Raw genomic sequence first — 12500 nt, forward strand, 5'->3', positions numbered from 1 at the left:
GTGTGTGTGTGTGTGTGTGTGTGTGTGTGTGTGTGTGTGTGTGTGTGTGTGTGTGTGTATCTATCTGTTAACGCACGCACACGTATGAGTACACACACACACACACACACACACACACACACACACACACACACACACACACACACACACACACCACATGCCCCAGCCTTCAATGAACATATACAGCTCACCCAGACGGAATTCCAAAGCGAATTCCACCAAGTCTCAAAATGTTGTGTTTTCATCGGCTCGTTCCGCGATGATGTGAGTGCATGCATGCTGCACCGGGACCTTTTGCCCGGGCTTTTTACAACAACACGAATCTCTGACAACCCGCTGAGCCCTCAATCTCTTCGTGATTGACATGCTGGGGGGAGGGCTAGAATGGGGAGGGGAACGATGGGATCCACAAACAAATACACATCACCCACCCTTTGGGGAACGGCAATGGAAGGTCTGCTAGAATAACACGGGGTGACGAGGGTTACCTTGGTAGAGCATGCGTATCGCTGGAATGTGATTCATATTCTTCTTTTCCTTGACTTCTTGTTTTTTTCCCCTTTTTCATGTCAAATGCTCTTTTTTTTTCTCCCTGTTGCATGCATTTCTTATATTTCTCATTGTTTTTATATTAATATTCTTCGCAGGTTGATTGCGAAGTCATTGAACCTAATTTCTTCCCATGATAATTCAAAGACCGCTGTATTGCTGGTGGTATCTGTTAGGTACTGTGGTTACCAGTTAGGCTACCGATGCAGTTAGTGCCAGAGTATGATACAGGCACCATTTGTAAAAACAAGTCGACTTGGAGGGAAATGTCACCAAACGTTAATATTCGAACGTACTCCTTTTTTTTCTTATTTCATTTCAAGCACTTGCTTTCTTCGCGATTAAAAAAAAGTATTTACTTGTTTGTTCATTTTGTTTGGGTGTATAATTTCATTTTGTAAGGTGTCTTGTACAAACCTAGGGTAGGTTCTCAGGGCCTGACAGCACGTTTGGTTTATGTAGAGGTTAGGCTTCTGCTCCTCTGTTTTATATTATTATTTAAAGCAGGTGTGGTGTAGGTTACACGGATCGGCCCGGACTCTTTGACACCGTGAAACTGAAACTGAAACTGAAACTTTCGAGCGTGCTATAAGCCACTGTCGTCCGGTTCCTTTTGACAACTGTTTGCTAAGTCAGTGGTGGTTTTAACACCTGGTAGACTTTTACACTGACTGACTGAGTGGTTTTAACATCCAGTTTTCAGATACACATTTGTATCAACACCCTTTTGAATCCTGCCTGCTAGCCTGCCAGCCACTCGAGGTGGGTTATCTATCTGTAAGCTTATCTATTATTTATTCCCCCGTTTTTTTGTTTGTTTTTTGTTTTTTTTTCTCAAGGCCTGACTAAGCGCGTTGGGTTACGCTGCTGGTCAGGCATCTGCTTGGCAGATGTGGTGTAGCGTATATGGTTTGTCCGAATGCAGTGATGCCTCCTTGAGCAACTGAAACTGAAACTGCTAAGTCATCTTTTCTACAACCAGTGGTTCCTCCAGACAACTGTTTGCTAAGTCATGTTTTCTACAACCAGTTGTTCCTTCAGACAACTGTTTGCTAAGTCATCTTTTCACAACCAGTGGTTCCTACTGACAACTGTTTGCTCAGTCAACTTTTCACAACCAGTGGTTCCTTCTGACAACTGTTTGCTCAGTCATCTTTTCACAACCAGTGGTTCCTTCTGACAACTGTTTGCTCAGTCATGTTTTCTACAACCAGTTGTTCCTTCAGACAACTGTTTGCTAAGTCATGTTTTCTACAACCAGTGGTTCCTTCTGACAACTGTTTGCTAAGTCATGTTTTCTACAACCAGTTGTTCCTTCAGACAACTGTTTGCTAAGTCATGTTTTCTACAACCAGTGATTCCTACTGACAACTGTTTGCTAAGTCATCTATTCTACAACCAGTTGTTCCTCCAGACAACTGTTTGCTAAGTCATGTTTTCTACAACCAGTTGTTCCTTCAGACAACTGTTTGCTAAGTCATCTTTTCTACAACCAGTGGTTCCTACTGACAGCTGTTTGCTCAGTCATCTATTCTACAACCAGTGGTTCCTTCTGACGTCATGCTTTCTACAACTAACGGTTTTGTCCATGGCAGAGCGACCGCCTTCCTTTTTCAACAGCTTGATGAAACCCGTAGACAGGGGGTGATCTCCAGCTAAGGAGTTGGGGGGTGGGGGTGGGGGTCAAATTGATCCCGGGGATCATTCGAGGCCAGTACCCAGCATGAGGTATGAGGCTGTTAAACTGCCTGTCTGTCTCCCTGCCCTTTATTCCTAACATCGGTCTTTGCAGCGTTTCAAAGGAAGGGTAGTTTACCTACACATGGTTCAGTATATCGGGAACATTAATATAATTATCAGCTGATAGAAAATTGTTTGATTTCCTATGTAATAATACAAACCCTTCATTTGTTCGGCAGTAGTTTTTGTATATTGACGAACTTTGTTTTACAAGGGGAAGGAATTCTGATGACCCTTCCCCCCGAAATGGAAAACGTCAAAACAATGTTATACATACCATGCAGTCTACCACCGATTTTCGTATTGTCAACCCATACAAGAATATCATTCTGTTCTTACAAAATTCGGCAAGGTAAGCTCCGTATTCGCATTCGAAATTGTGATTTATATATGATACGCACAGTTGGCTACCAACGACTTTTTTTTTGTTTTTTTTTTTTGTCGGCCGTAATAACAGTACATGACACTGCCAACCCTGTGTGAGGCCTGTTCCACAGAGAAAATGATCCTTTCAGACCGGTAATGTCAACCAGGACCGGGGCAGTCCGTCTGCCTTTCCCTCCTGCCCCTTTCAGCGAGAAACGAAGGAAACCCAGACACACAGAGTGAGACCACGCAGGTTGTTGTTGATTCAGGGTGGGGAGCTGGGTGGGAAGGACAACAACTTAGGCACGGGATCAAAAGCCTACGTTTGCAGTCAGAGCGCTGCATAAACGGCGGGCCAGTGAATCGATGTGTATAGGGTGGTCCCTGCAAATGTTTGGCCTCAACTTGAGTGAGTGCTGGGGGAAAAGGAGGAGGTGCGTTCTGTGGCCGTGACCCGTAGATTTGCGTCAAGGTTCTGTGTCAAGGTTCCCGAGGGTTTTTAGTGTAACCTCGACAAGTAAGTTCGAGACATTGCGGCCATCTGTTTTGTTCCTATCGTCTGCCACACCTCTTCACCTCCTCTCTCTTCATCTCCCCCCCATCCCTCCCCCCCATCTCCCCCCACCACCTCTCTCTGGAGCTCGGTTTGCAAGAGCTCGTGATCGATGGCGTGACATGAACTTGTGATGCAGATGATCTCAGCGGGGATACTTCTTTGTTTTCCCTTTCGCCCCGAAATCCTCCGTTTCTAATTCTCAGCGGTCTTCCCCTTGCACACCCCTGTGCATACTGAGTACGCTTTGTCTGTGTACTTTTGTAGCTTTACACAGGTGGGTCTCTTTCCATAGAATTCAGCTACAGCCAGTATCTATAAATTTCTGTGGATTTTTTTTCCGGGCGCCAAGTGTTTGTTCTGCATATCGAAGCCTTGTTTTTCGTCTCAACTAAAAAACGTGTCGTACACCATGGAGCACTCGTGGAATGGAGAAGAATATCTCAGTTTCTGTGGAGTTTTTAATGGAGGAAAGATTCATTTGACAAATTGTGATAATTTCCTTGTTAGCTGTTGACTGTTCGACGTTAAAGCTGGGAGTCATGAAATGCAGGAAGGAGCAGTCTTTGTCAGTAAAGGTTCTCTCCTCTTCTGCGTTCCTGGGGCCGCTCCTCCCGCGGTTTGCCTGTCTGTTCGCTACTGTGCTCGTCAGTCAGGACAGTAAGTTCAAACCATTCAGAATCAACATGTTTCATCCAGCCATTTCGGCATTCTCTCCATCCATTTCTGGGTCAAACTTTGGACGTGTGGTTTGGATTAAACATTAGCAGACTCAGACATTTGCACACACACACACACACACACACACACACACACACAAGAGAGAGAGAGAGGGGAAGCCAACAAACCGATCAACAAAAATACCGAAAAAAAGGGAGAAAAAAAAAGCAAAGAAACAAGCAAATGTAGAATTCTGCTGTTCTCAATCTTCAGCGCAGTGAAACATGAAACTGGTTTACGAGCAATACCTAGAGTTCCATTCTTCCTGTTCATGACAGTGAAATTGTCTATGGCAATAAATACCCAAATGTCCCACGTCACAGTCCACTGGAAGGAATCCGACCCAAGATAAACTATACCACACTAATAGCCTGCAATGGGAGGGAGATGGAGAAAGGGAGGGAGAAGAAGAAAGAGGAGGGGGGAAGGAGGGGAGGAGGTGGGAGGAGGACGGAAGGAAATCCAGGAGGATTATCCGCTTTCAGAGAGCAAGGGGTCCACCTGATCCCCCCCCCCCCCCCCCCCCGTCCCTCCCCAAGCGGTCGTGTCCAGATGGAATGTGACTCCTGCCTGAGCCTTGGTCAGCCGTCTCCTGTCCTTTCACTTGACACGGGTGGGTGAACCAGCGTCCCTAAACACCCCCACCCACCCACCCATCCTCCCACCTCCCCTCCCTCCCGGCTCCAGGCGTGCGGTCAGTGTGGGCCCCTGATCATCACCTACACGGAGGAAAGGTGAGCAGGGCACAGTTTATGGCTGGACCGGGCATTACAACCTTCACGGATACTCACGGAGGGCTGGTGTTTCTTTACTGCACAGAGTCGGTTTTCGCGAAAATTATACCAGGGATACCCCAAGGTGTTTAAATAATTAGGGGCGGTAAATGAGACGAGAGAGAGAGAGAGAGAGAGAGAGAGAGAGAGAGGTTTAATGAATCGTCCCCGATGTTTAGGCGCTATGTGTGAATATTTGCCTGTTTGCCTGTCTGTTTGAATTTAGTCTTGTTCTTCACTGTTTAACCGTGTCTTTTATCAAAATCGTTCCAAATGTTTTTGTAAGTTAGATATGACGGAATCTCAAACAGGATCAAAGATGACTTTGTAACAGTGGATATAGACCTCAGTAAAGTGAAGGAACTCCCTTCGACGTATGAACATATGTGTATTTTGAGAAGGAGAGATAGACAGGGGGTGTGAAAGGGGGTCTTAGTCCGTGGCGGCAGTGACACGCGTCCACGTTTCAAAAAGTTAAAGATGTGTCATTCAGAAATCTGTATATTGTGTTGTTTTTTTCGGTCTTATTCATCAGTTTGTGAGGGTTGGAATGGTTTGAGACAGTGAGAAAACGCTAAGAGAATGTGTTAAAAAATAGCGTTGTCGTCATCATTATCATCACTCTCGTCATCATTTGTTGTTGTTGTTGTTCTAACGCGCACCTAGCGCACCGAAAAAGAACCCATGGCCACAAAAGTGTTACCTCTGGCAAAACTCTGTAAAGGAAATCCACTCTGACATGTACACAAATATGTAAGCATGCACTCAAGGTCTGAGAAGCGCGTTTGGTACGCTGCTATCAGGCATCTGCCTAGCAGATGTGGTGCAGGTTGTATGGTGTAGCGTATATGGATTTGTCCGAACTCATTGACGCCTCCTTGACAAACTGAAACTGAAACTTCATCTTCTTCTCCCGTTGATTAAGCAGCGGGATAGTTGATTCAAGTTACCTCGCAGTACTTGAAGGAACCAAGAGTCTGTCATCTGTTTTGTTTTGTTTTGTTTTTGTTTTTGTTTAAAAAAAAAATTTATATCATAATTATTATTTATTTATTTATGTAAGCTTATATATATTTTTTTTTTTCTCAAGGCCTGACTAAGCGCGTTGGGTTACGCTGCTGGTCAGGCATCTGCCTGGCAGATGTGGTGTAGCGTATATGGATTTGTCCGAACGCAGTGACGCCTCCTTGAGCTACTGAAACTGAAAACTGAAACTGTTGTACCCTGACCTCGCCGTAACCGGCGCTGTTCAGTGCAAAGTAATGAACAACCCAGTCATCAGCGGTCACGCCGTGTGACACTGAAGCATCTGCCATCACGGCGCGTGCTGTCCATTACAAGAGTCATTCACAGTGGGAGGAAGGGAGGAAGCTGCAGGATTTCTCAGTCAGACACGAGAACAGTACAGTCTCCAGGCAGTTTGTCATCAGACATGGGCAGTCCTTCAACAGAGGTTACTGTCAGACATACATTCTATTATAATTTTGAAAAAAAATTATATCATTATTATTTAGTTAGTTATTTTATTTTATTTTATTTATTTATGTAAAAAAAAAAAAAAATTGCACGCTTATATTTGACTTCATCAAGTTTTTGCGCCTTATACATATTATCATTAGTAGTAGTAGTTCTTTTTTTATGTATTTATTTATTTAATTTAATTTATTTATTTATTTATTTTTTCTCAAGGCCTGGCTAAGCGCGTTGGGTTACGCTGCTGGTCAGGCATCTGCTTGGCAGATGTGGTGTAGCGTATATGGATTTGTCCGAACGCAGTGACGCCTCCTTGAGCTACTGAAACTGAAACTACTGTCAGACACGTCCAGATGGACTTGCCACTTGCCGTTACTTTGAAACCCAGCATCTTGATTCTTGTCACGAAGGGCCGAGCTGAGGTTCTGGCACGTCTGTCTTCTGAAGCTCAGTCCAGTTCAGTTACTCAAGGAGGCATCACTGCGTTGGGACAAACCAATATGCACTACACCACATCAACAAAGCAGTGAAACCGAATGCGCTTATTCATGTCTTGAGTGGTTGATGGGTCGGGGAGGGGTGGGGAGTGGGGGGGGGGGGGGGAGAGAAAATAAGACACAGAAGTAAAGGATCTGTTTTTTGAAGCTTGGGACGAGTGTTAAAACGCTGATACATTTCCAAGAGTTGATTTTCGGTTTGTCCACGCAGCTGTTTATTTGATGTTGTGGTTTTCAGAAGTTATGTCTTTTCTTTCTTTTTTTTTCTGAAATGGCGTTTATTTCTTTCTTTTCATTTTTTTTCTAACTGTTTATCATTTCTCTTTTTCCTCCTTTTCTTCCTGTCCATTCCCACCTCGTCCCTCTTCCTCACTTCCGTCTTTAGGGGAAAAAGGAACAGCCAGCAGATACACTCTCCACGAACAAAGCTCGCCCCAAGCCCTGCAGAGATTTCCAAACAGACCAGTGTCACCCTGAGGTCCAGGTCAGAAGAAAATCCCTACAGGGTGAAGCCACAGGTTGATGTTAGAGCTTAGGGCGACACCCGATAGGGCCACCCGTCCACCCACCCCACACATCGACAGCGAAACCATATGCCACACATCCACACACCCCTCCCCCTGGCCCCCCACACTGTGAAGCGCTTTTAACTGGCCACAGCCCCGGGGGTCCGAAGCAGGGAGGTGTTTGTTCAGGAGCCCATCATCTGGAAGGTCACGGGCGGGAGGTTGATTCTTGGTGTTAATTGTGGTGGATTATATTGCTTTTTGTCACCACAGAGTAAGTGTTCGGAGATGAAGGAATCAAGGGTGACAGGTATGATAGGGGAGGGGAGACAGGGATTCCTGCCGACAGAAAAAAGAAACAATATATATATATATATATATATATAGGTGGCGCTGTGCTGTGGCGATGTACTCTTCCTGGGGAGGGCAGCCCGAATTTTGCACAGTGAAACATTTTGTGACAAAATGTAACACAATACAATACAATAGAATACAATGCAATACAAATGATCAGTCTGAAGGTGCAATTGTATTGTATTGTACTGTATTTGTATTTCTTTTTATCACAACAGATTTCTCTGTGTGAAATTCGGGCTGCTCTCCCCAGGGAGAGCCCGTCGCTACACTACAGCGCCACCCTTTTTTTTTTTCTTTTTTTTTGTATTCTTCCCAGCGTGCAGTTTTATTTGTTTTTCCTATCGAAGTGGAGTTTTCTACAGAAAATTGCCAGGAACAACCCTTTTGTTGCCGTGGGTTCTTTTACGTGCGCTAAGTGCATGCTGCACATGGGTACTCGGTTTATCGTCTCATCCGAATGGCTAGCGTCCAGACCACCACTCAAGGTCTAGTGGAGGGGGAAAATATATCGGCGGCTGACCCGTGATTCGAACCGGCGCGCTCAGATTCTCTTGCTTCCAGTGCGGACGCGTTACCTCTAGGCCATCACTCCACTGTCACAACACATGTCCACGTGAAATCCGGGCTGCTTTCCCCAAGGAGGGCGCGTCGCCAAAGTGCATTGCGACCCGCATCTCCCCTCCAACCCCAACCCCGTTCTACCCCGTTTTTTTTTTTTTTAAATTTCTTTTCTTGTATGCGTGTGTGTTTACTTCGCTATCGAACCGAATTTTTCTTTTGAAGTTTGCTACGGATAACCCTTTCGTTGCCGTTGGTTCTTTTACATATGCATAGTATATCGGAGACACGTTCGTCCATTGATTTGAATCGGAATCACTGAAAAGTGATCAGTCTGAAGGTGGGTGCTGTTGTTTCGTTGGCTGCCTGCTCCTACTGCTGGGCGTGAAGACAGTTCTCGGAAAGCTTTTGCATGTAAGCGTATGATGTTTTGGGTTTTCTTTTCCAGTATACACTTTCAAAAGAAGGTATCGTCATGCGAATATAGAGATGACCGTACAGAAAGAGTCGTGTCTGGTTGATGATACTGCTTATATATATATATATATATATATATATATATATATATATATATATATATATATATATATATAAGGTTTGAATAATATAATATATAATATATATAATAATATATATAATATATACATTTAAAGTCGACATGATGATCTAAACACACACACACACACACACACACACACACACACACACACACACACATATATATATATATATATATATATATATATATATAATTTAAAAGATGAATATAAAAACTCTCAACTGAAGACAAAGCGTTTTCGAAAAGAGGATGTTTGCCAGTCCATCAGAATGAGATGTATAATGATTATTTCCGTACCTATTAATTTTACTCCGTCCCATAGGTTCCTGTATTCATCACTGTGCAATGCGAACGAACACACACCTATGTGCAGTCTCAACATCCTCTATCGTACGAGTCTGAATGGCGGACAGTGTAAACGTCCGAATATTTCCTTCGCGCATGTACATGTGAGTGTATATGCACACACACACACACACACACACACACACACACACACACACACACACACACACACACACACACATGCAGAGAACGAGAAAGAGACAAAGCAACCGATTCGGGTCCCACATACTGACCGGAAATTTCACTCCTCCCCCCCCCCCACGCCTCCCCCCAATCACCCCACCCCCTCCGCCCCCGTAACTGGAACTTGAGTGCTGGTGTTAATAACCTTGGGAAAGGCACTTTTTACTGATGTTCCTCACCTCACCCAGGTGTGAATGGCTACCTGACTTCACTTGGGGAGGGTTACAACAGCAGAAAGAGAGGATGTGGCCCCGCCTTCGTGTGCCGAGCCCTGGACACTGTGGACACGAACTGACTGCCCTGATGGCTGTAAGGGTCTGTAGGACCTTTAATAACCTTTAACCCTGACCCATCTTCTACTGGGGGAGGGGGTAGGTGTGTCGTCCTGAGCTGAATAGAATGATTATGTCCCCTTCCCATACACGCTTCCCCCCTCAATTCATTTTATGTACTATGGTGTCTGATGGAGGGAGGGGAAGAGTTAGGGTCAGTAAACACCAGCCCAGAAGGACTCCTTTCCGTTTTTTGATTGCTTGATCAAACCCGCAGAAAAAGGGTTAATTCTCAACTAAGGGGATCGATCTTGACCCTTCACAAATCACTCCGGGGTCCTTTAAGGCCAGCGCAGAATGACCTGGGATAAAACCCAACGGGCAGGTCTGTTACATTGGGCATTCCGTCTGCTGTCTGCAGCCATCTACTTCAGTCTGTTCCCATAGTTTTTCAGCACTACCCATAATATTTTTTGCAAGGAGCAGCCGTTCGGTGGCATTTCTCTCAAACTATCTGAAAAAGAAAAAAAGAAAAAAAAAGGTGTGTGTGTGTGTCTGTTCTCGTCACAATAATTGGACACTATAAAAAACAAAAAAAAACACAAAAAAACGCGGGATCAAAATTCGTCATTTGGTTTTTTTTTGTGATTTTTCCCTGAAGAAAAACAACATCGACAACAAAAGAAAAAAAAAGACCCCCCCCTCGCCCCCCCCCCAAAAAAAAACAACACAACAACAACACCAAAAACGCTGCACAAATTGGTCCTACCTCCTAATCTCTCTCTCTATCTCTCTCTCTCTATATATATATATATATATCCTTCTCTTGTGTGTGTGTTTTATCTTCAGTTTAACGTCTATTCACTATAAGTGTTTTTAGTGTGTGTGTGTGTGTGTGTGTGTGTGAGTTTGTGTGTGTGTGTGTGTTTATGTGTGTGTGTGTGTGTGTGTGTGCGCGTGTGCGTGTGTGTGTGTGTGTGTGTGTGCGCGCGCTCGCCTATGTCCACATCCGCCCATCACGAAACCACTTCCTGACCTTTTCTCCACGTCTTCCGTGACCCTTCTTGGCGGTGCACGCTTTCCCAGCCCTCTGCCGTGTCGCACTTCCTCCACATTATTTCCAGTTTCCCTCCTCTCCTCAGTCCCACTGCCAAAAGGGTATGGTTTCCTGAAATGCACCGCAACTGCTTGGGCTGCCACGAGCTAGAAAAGTGTGCGTTACAGCCTGGAGTGAAAGAAAAAGGGCGCAAGTGAGGGCAAGCAACAAGCGTACGTGGACATTTCGTTTAACTCAACACATTCTTCAGCTCTCTTCATTGCATGCCGAAAGGGGATGGAGAGAGAGAAAGACAGAAAAGGAGACAGAGAGACAGACAGAGGCAGAGAGAGAGAGAGAGAGAGAGAGAGAGAGAGAGGGGGGGGGGTATGGGAAAGGGAGGGGGATGGCATGTCTTTGATCCGAACATCATAATAGCAAAAGATGTCACATGCACGCACCAATAAAATGTTACTGTTAAAACATCACCAACAAACAGAATGACGAGCGCTGTAACAGATTTCCCCGCCGCTTTGCCTGCTACGCGCGTATTCTTGAAATGTCGTTAACACAGAAGCCAAGGACATTCCTCTCACTGAATGTACTCTCCTGCAAGAGACTTGTCCATTCGTCATGGGAAAATGCACTGCATTCCAGGCCAACCAACCGTAAAGAAACAGATAAAATCCGTTCCTCCTTTTTTTTTTTTTTTTTTTTTTTTACTTGGGACTTGTCACATAAGTCTAGTCATCCGCACACATTTGCTGAATTGTTTAACATTTCTGTCAAACGCATTTAGACTTTTATTAGGTCGGAAACCTTTGCTAACTGCATCATCTTCTTACCCCCCGAAAGGTTTACCATGTTGTTCTTGCCGAATCTGAACAAAATAGGTTGGACATCAAACGAATTTGCAGAACTGAGGTCATAACGATAATTTGTGGTGTGTGTGTGTGTGTGTGTGTGTGTGTGTGTGTGTGTGTGTGTGTGTGTGATTTTAATATCGCCTAACACCCCGATTTTTCAGCTTCAGACACGCACTTGCTTCAGTGGAACATGCAGGTCCCCGATCTTGCTGTGCTGCCCAGCCAGCTCCGCTGTTCTGGCGGTGCCATTGTCGTGTGAGACAGGTTGTGCTGTCCTGTGATGTTTGTTACCGAGGGTCATAATTATCTCGTGTGGTTTGCCGATGACGATTAAAACCGCTTGTGTAACTCACTACAGGGAGAAATAGGTGGTTTGAAGTGGGGTTCGGGCCGGGGTGTTTTCAACGTCTGGACGGATAATTTCGTTCGGATTGTATCATAAAGTGATGCGTGGCTACACCAAGGGGGGTAAGGCGCACTTACATGAACCAGGGTTGGATTGCATGAGGGATCTTAACAGGGCTAAGTTTGCTTAGCGTTCATAGAATAGAATAGAATAGAATATGTCTTTATTACCAAGTGTACCGGGGTCACAATGAATATTGGGGGGGGGGGGGGGGGGATAGTACATAACAAGGTACAAACATAAATCGAAAATCATACACAAACACAATACAGTAGAAATTAGGATACATACAAGTGCATATCAATACAAAAACTTGTGGATACTCACACATGCACGCACTGCACACACACACACTTGCACACACACACACACACACACACACACACACACACACACACACTATATATATATATATATATATATATATATATATATATATATATATATATATATATAAAGTTATTGTCTTATATGCCGGGGTGTGTGCGTGCGTGACTGAAGTCTGACTGAATGAAACAGGAAACGAATGATGAGCGCCCAAAGGCAGCTGTCAGTCAGGTCTACCCAAGCAGCTTGCTGAGCTCATGGGTGGGTGGGTGTGGTTGGGTGTGGTTTGTCATTTTCGGACGTGTGAATAGGTTATTGCCAGCGCATTGAGTCTAAATTAACTTAGAGAAATGCGCTATACAAATACCATTCATGATGATGATGATGATGATTTTCATCGTCACTGTGCACATA

The 12500-nt window shown here is 44.6% G+C and overlaps 1 protein-coding gene and 1 long non-coding RNA gene across 2 annotated transcripts in view; one reads left to right on the forward strand and one right to left on the reverse strand.

The window, feature by feature from the left end:
- Positions 1-10586, reverse strand: part of LOC143281887 (uncharacterized) — a 53854-nt gene extending 43268 nt beyond the window's left edge. The window contains exon 1 of the long non-coding RNA XR_013055192.1: positions 10488-10586. This is a non-coding gene — a long non-coding RNA (uncharacterized LOC143281887). The remainder of the gene's footprint in view (positions 1-10487) is intronic.
- The window catches only part of LOC143281888 (thrombospondin type-1 domain-containing protein 4-like), a 333059-nt gene that overhangs the window by 33958 nt on the left and 286601 nt on the right, over positions 1-12500 (forward strand).

This window comes from Babylonia areolata, chromosome 5 (genome assembly GCF_041734735.1).
Source record: "Babylonia areolata isolate BAREFJ2019XMU chromosome 5, ASM4173473v1, whole genome shotgun sequence".
Lineage (NCBI taxonomy): Eukaryota > Metazoa > Mollusca > Gastropoda > Neogastropoda > Buccinidae > Babylonia > Babylonia areolata.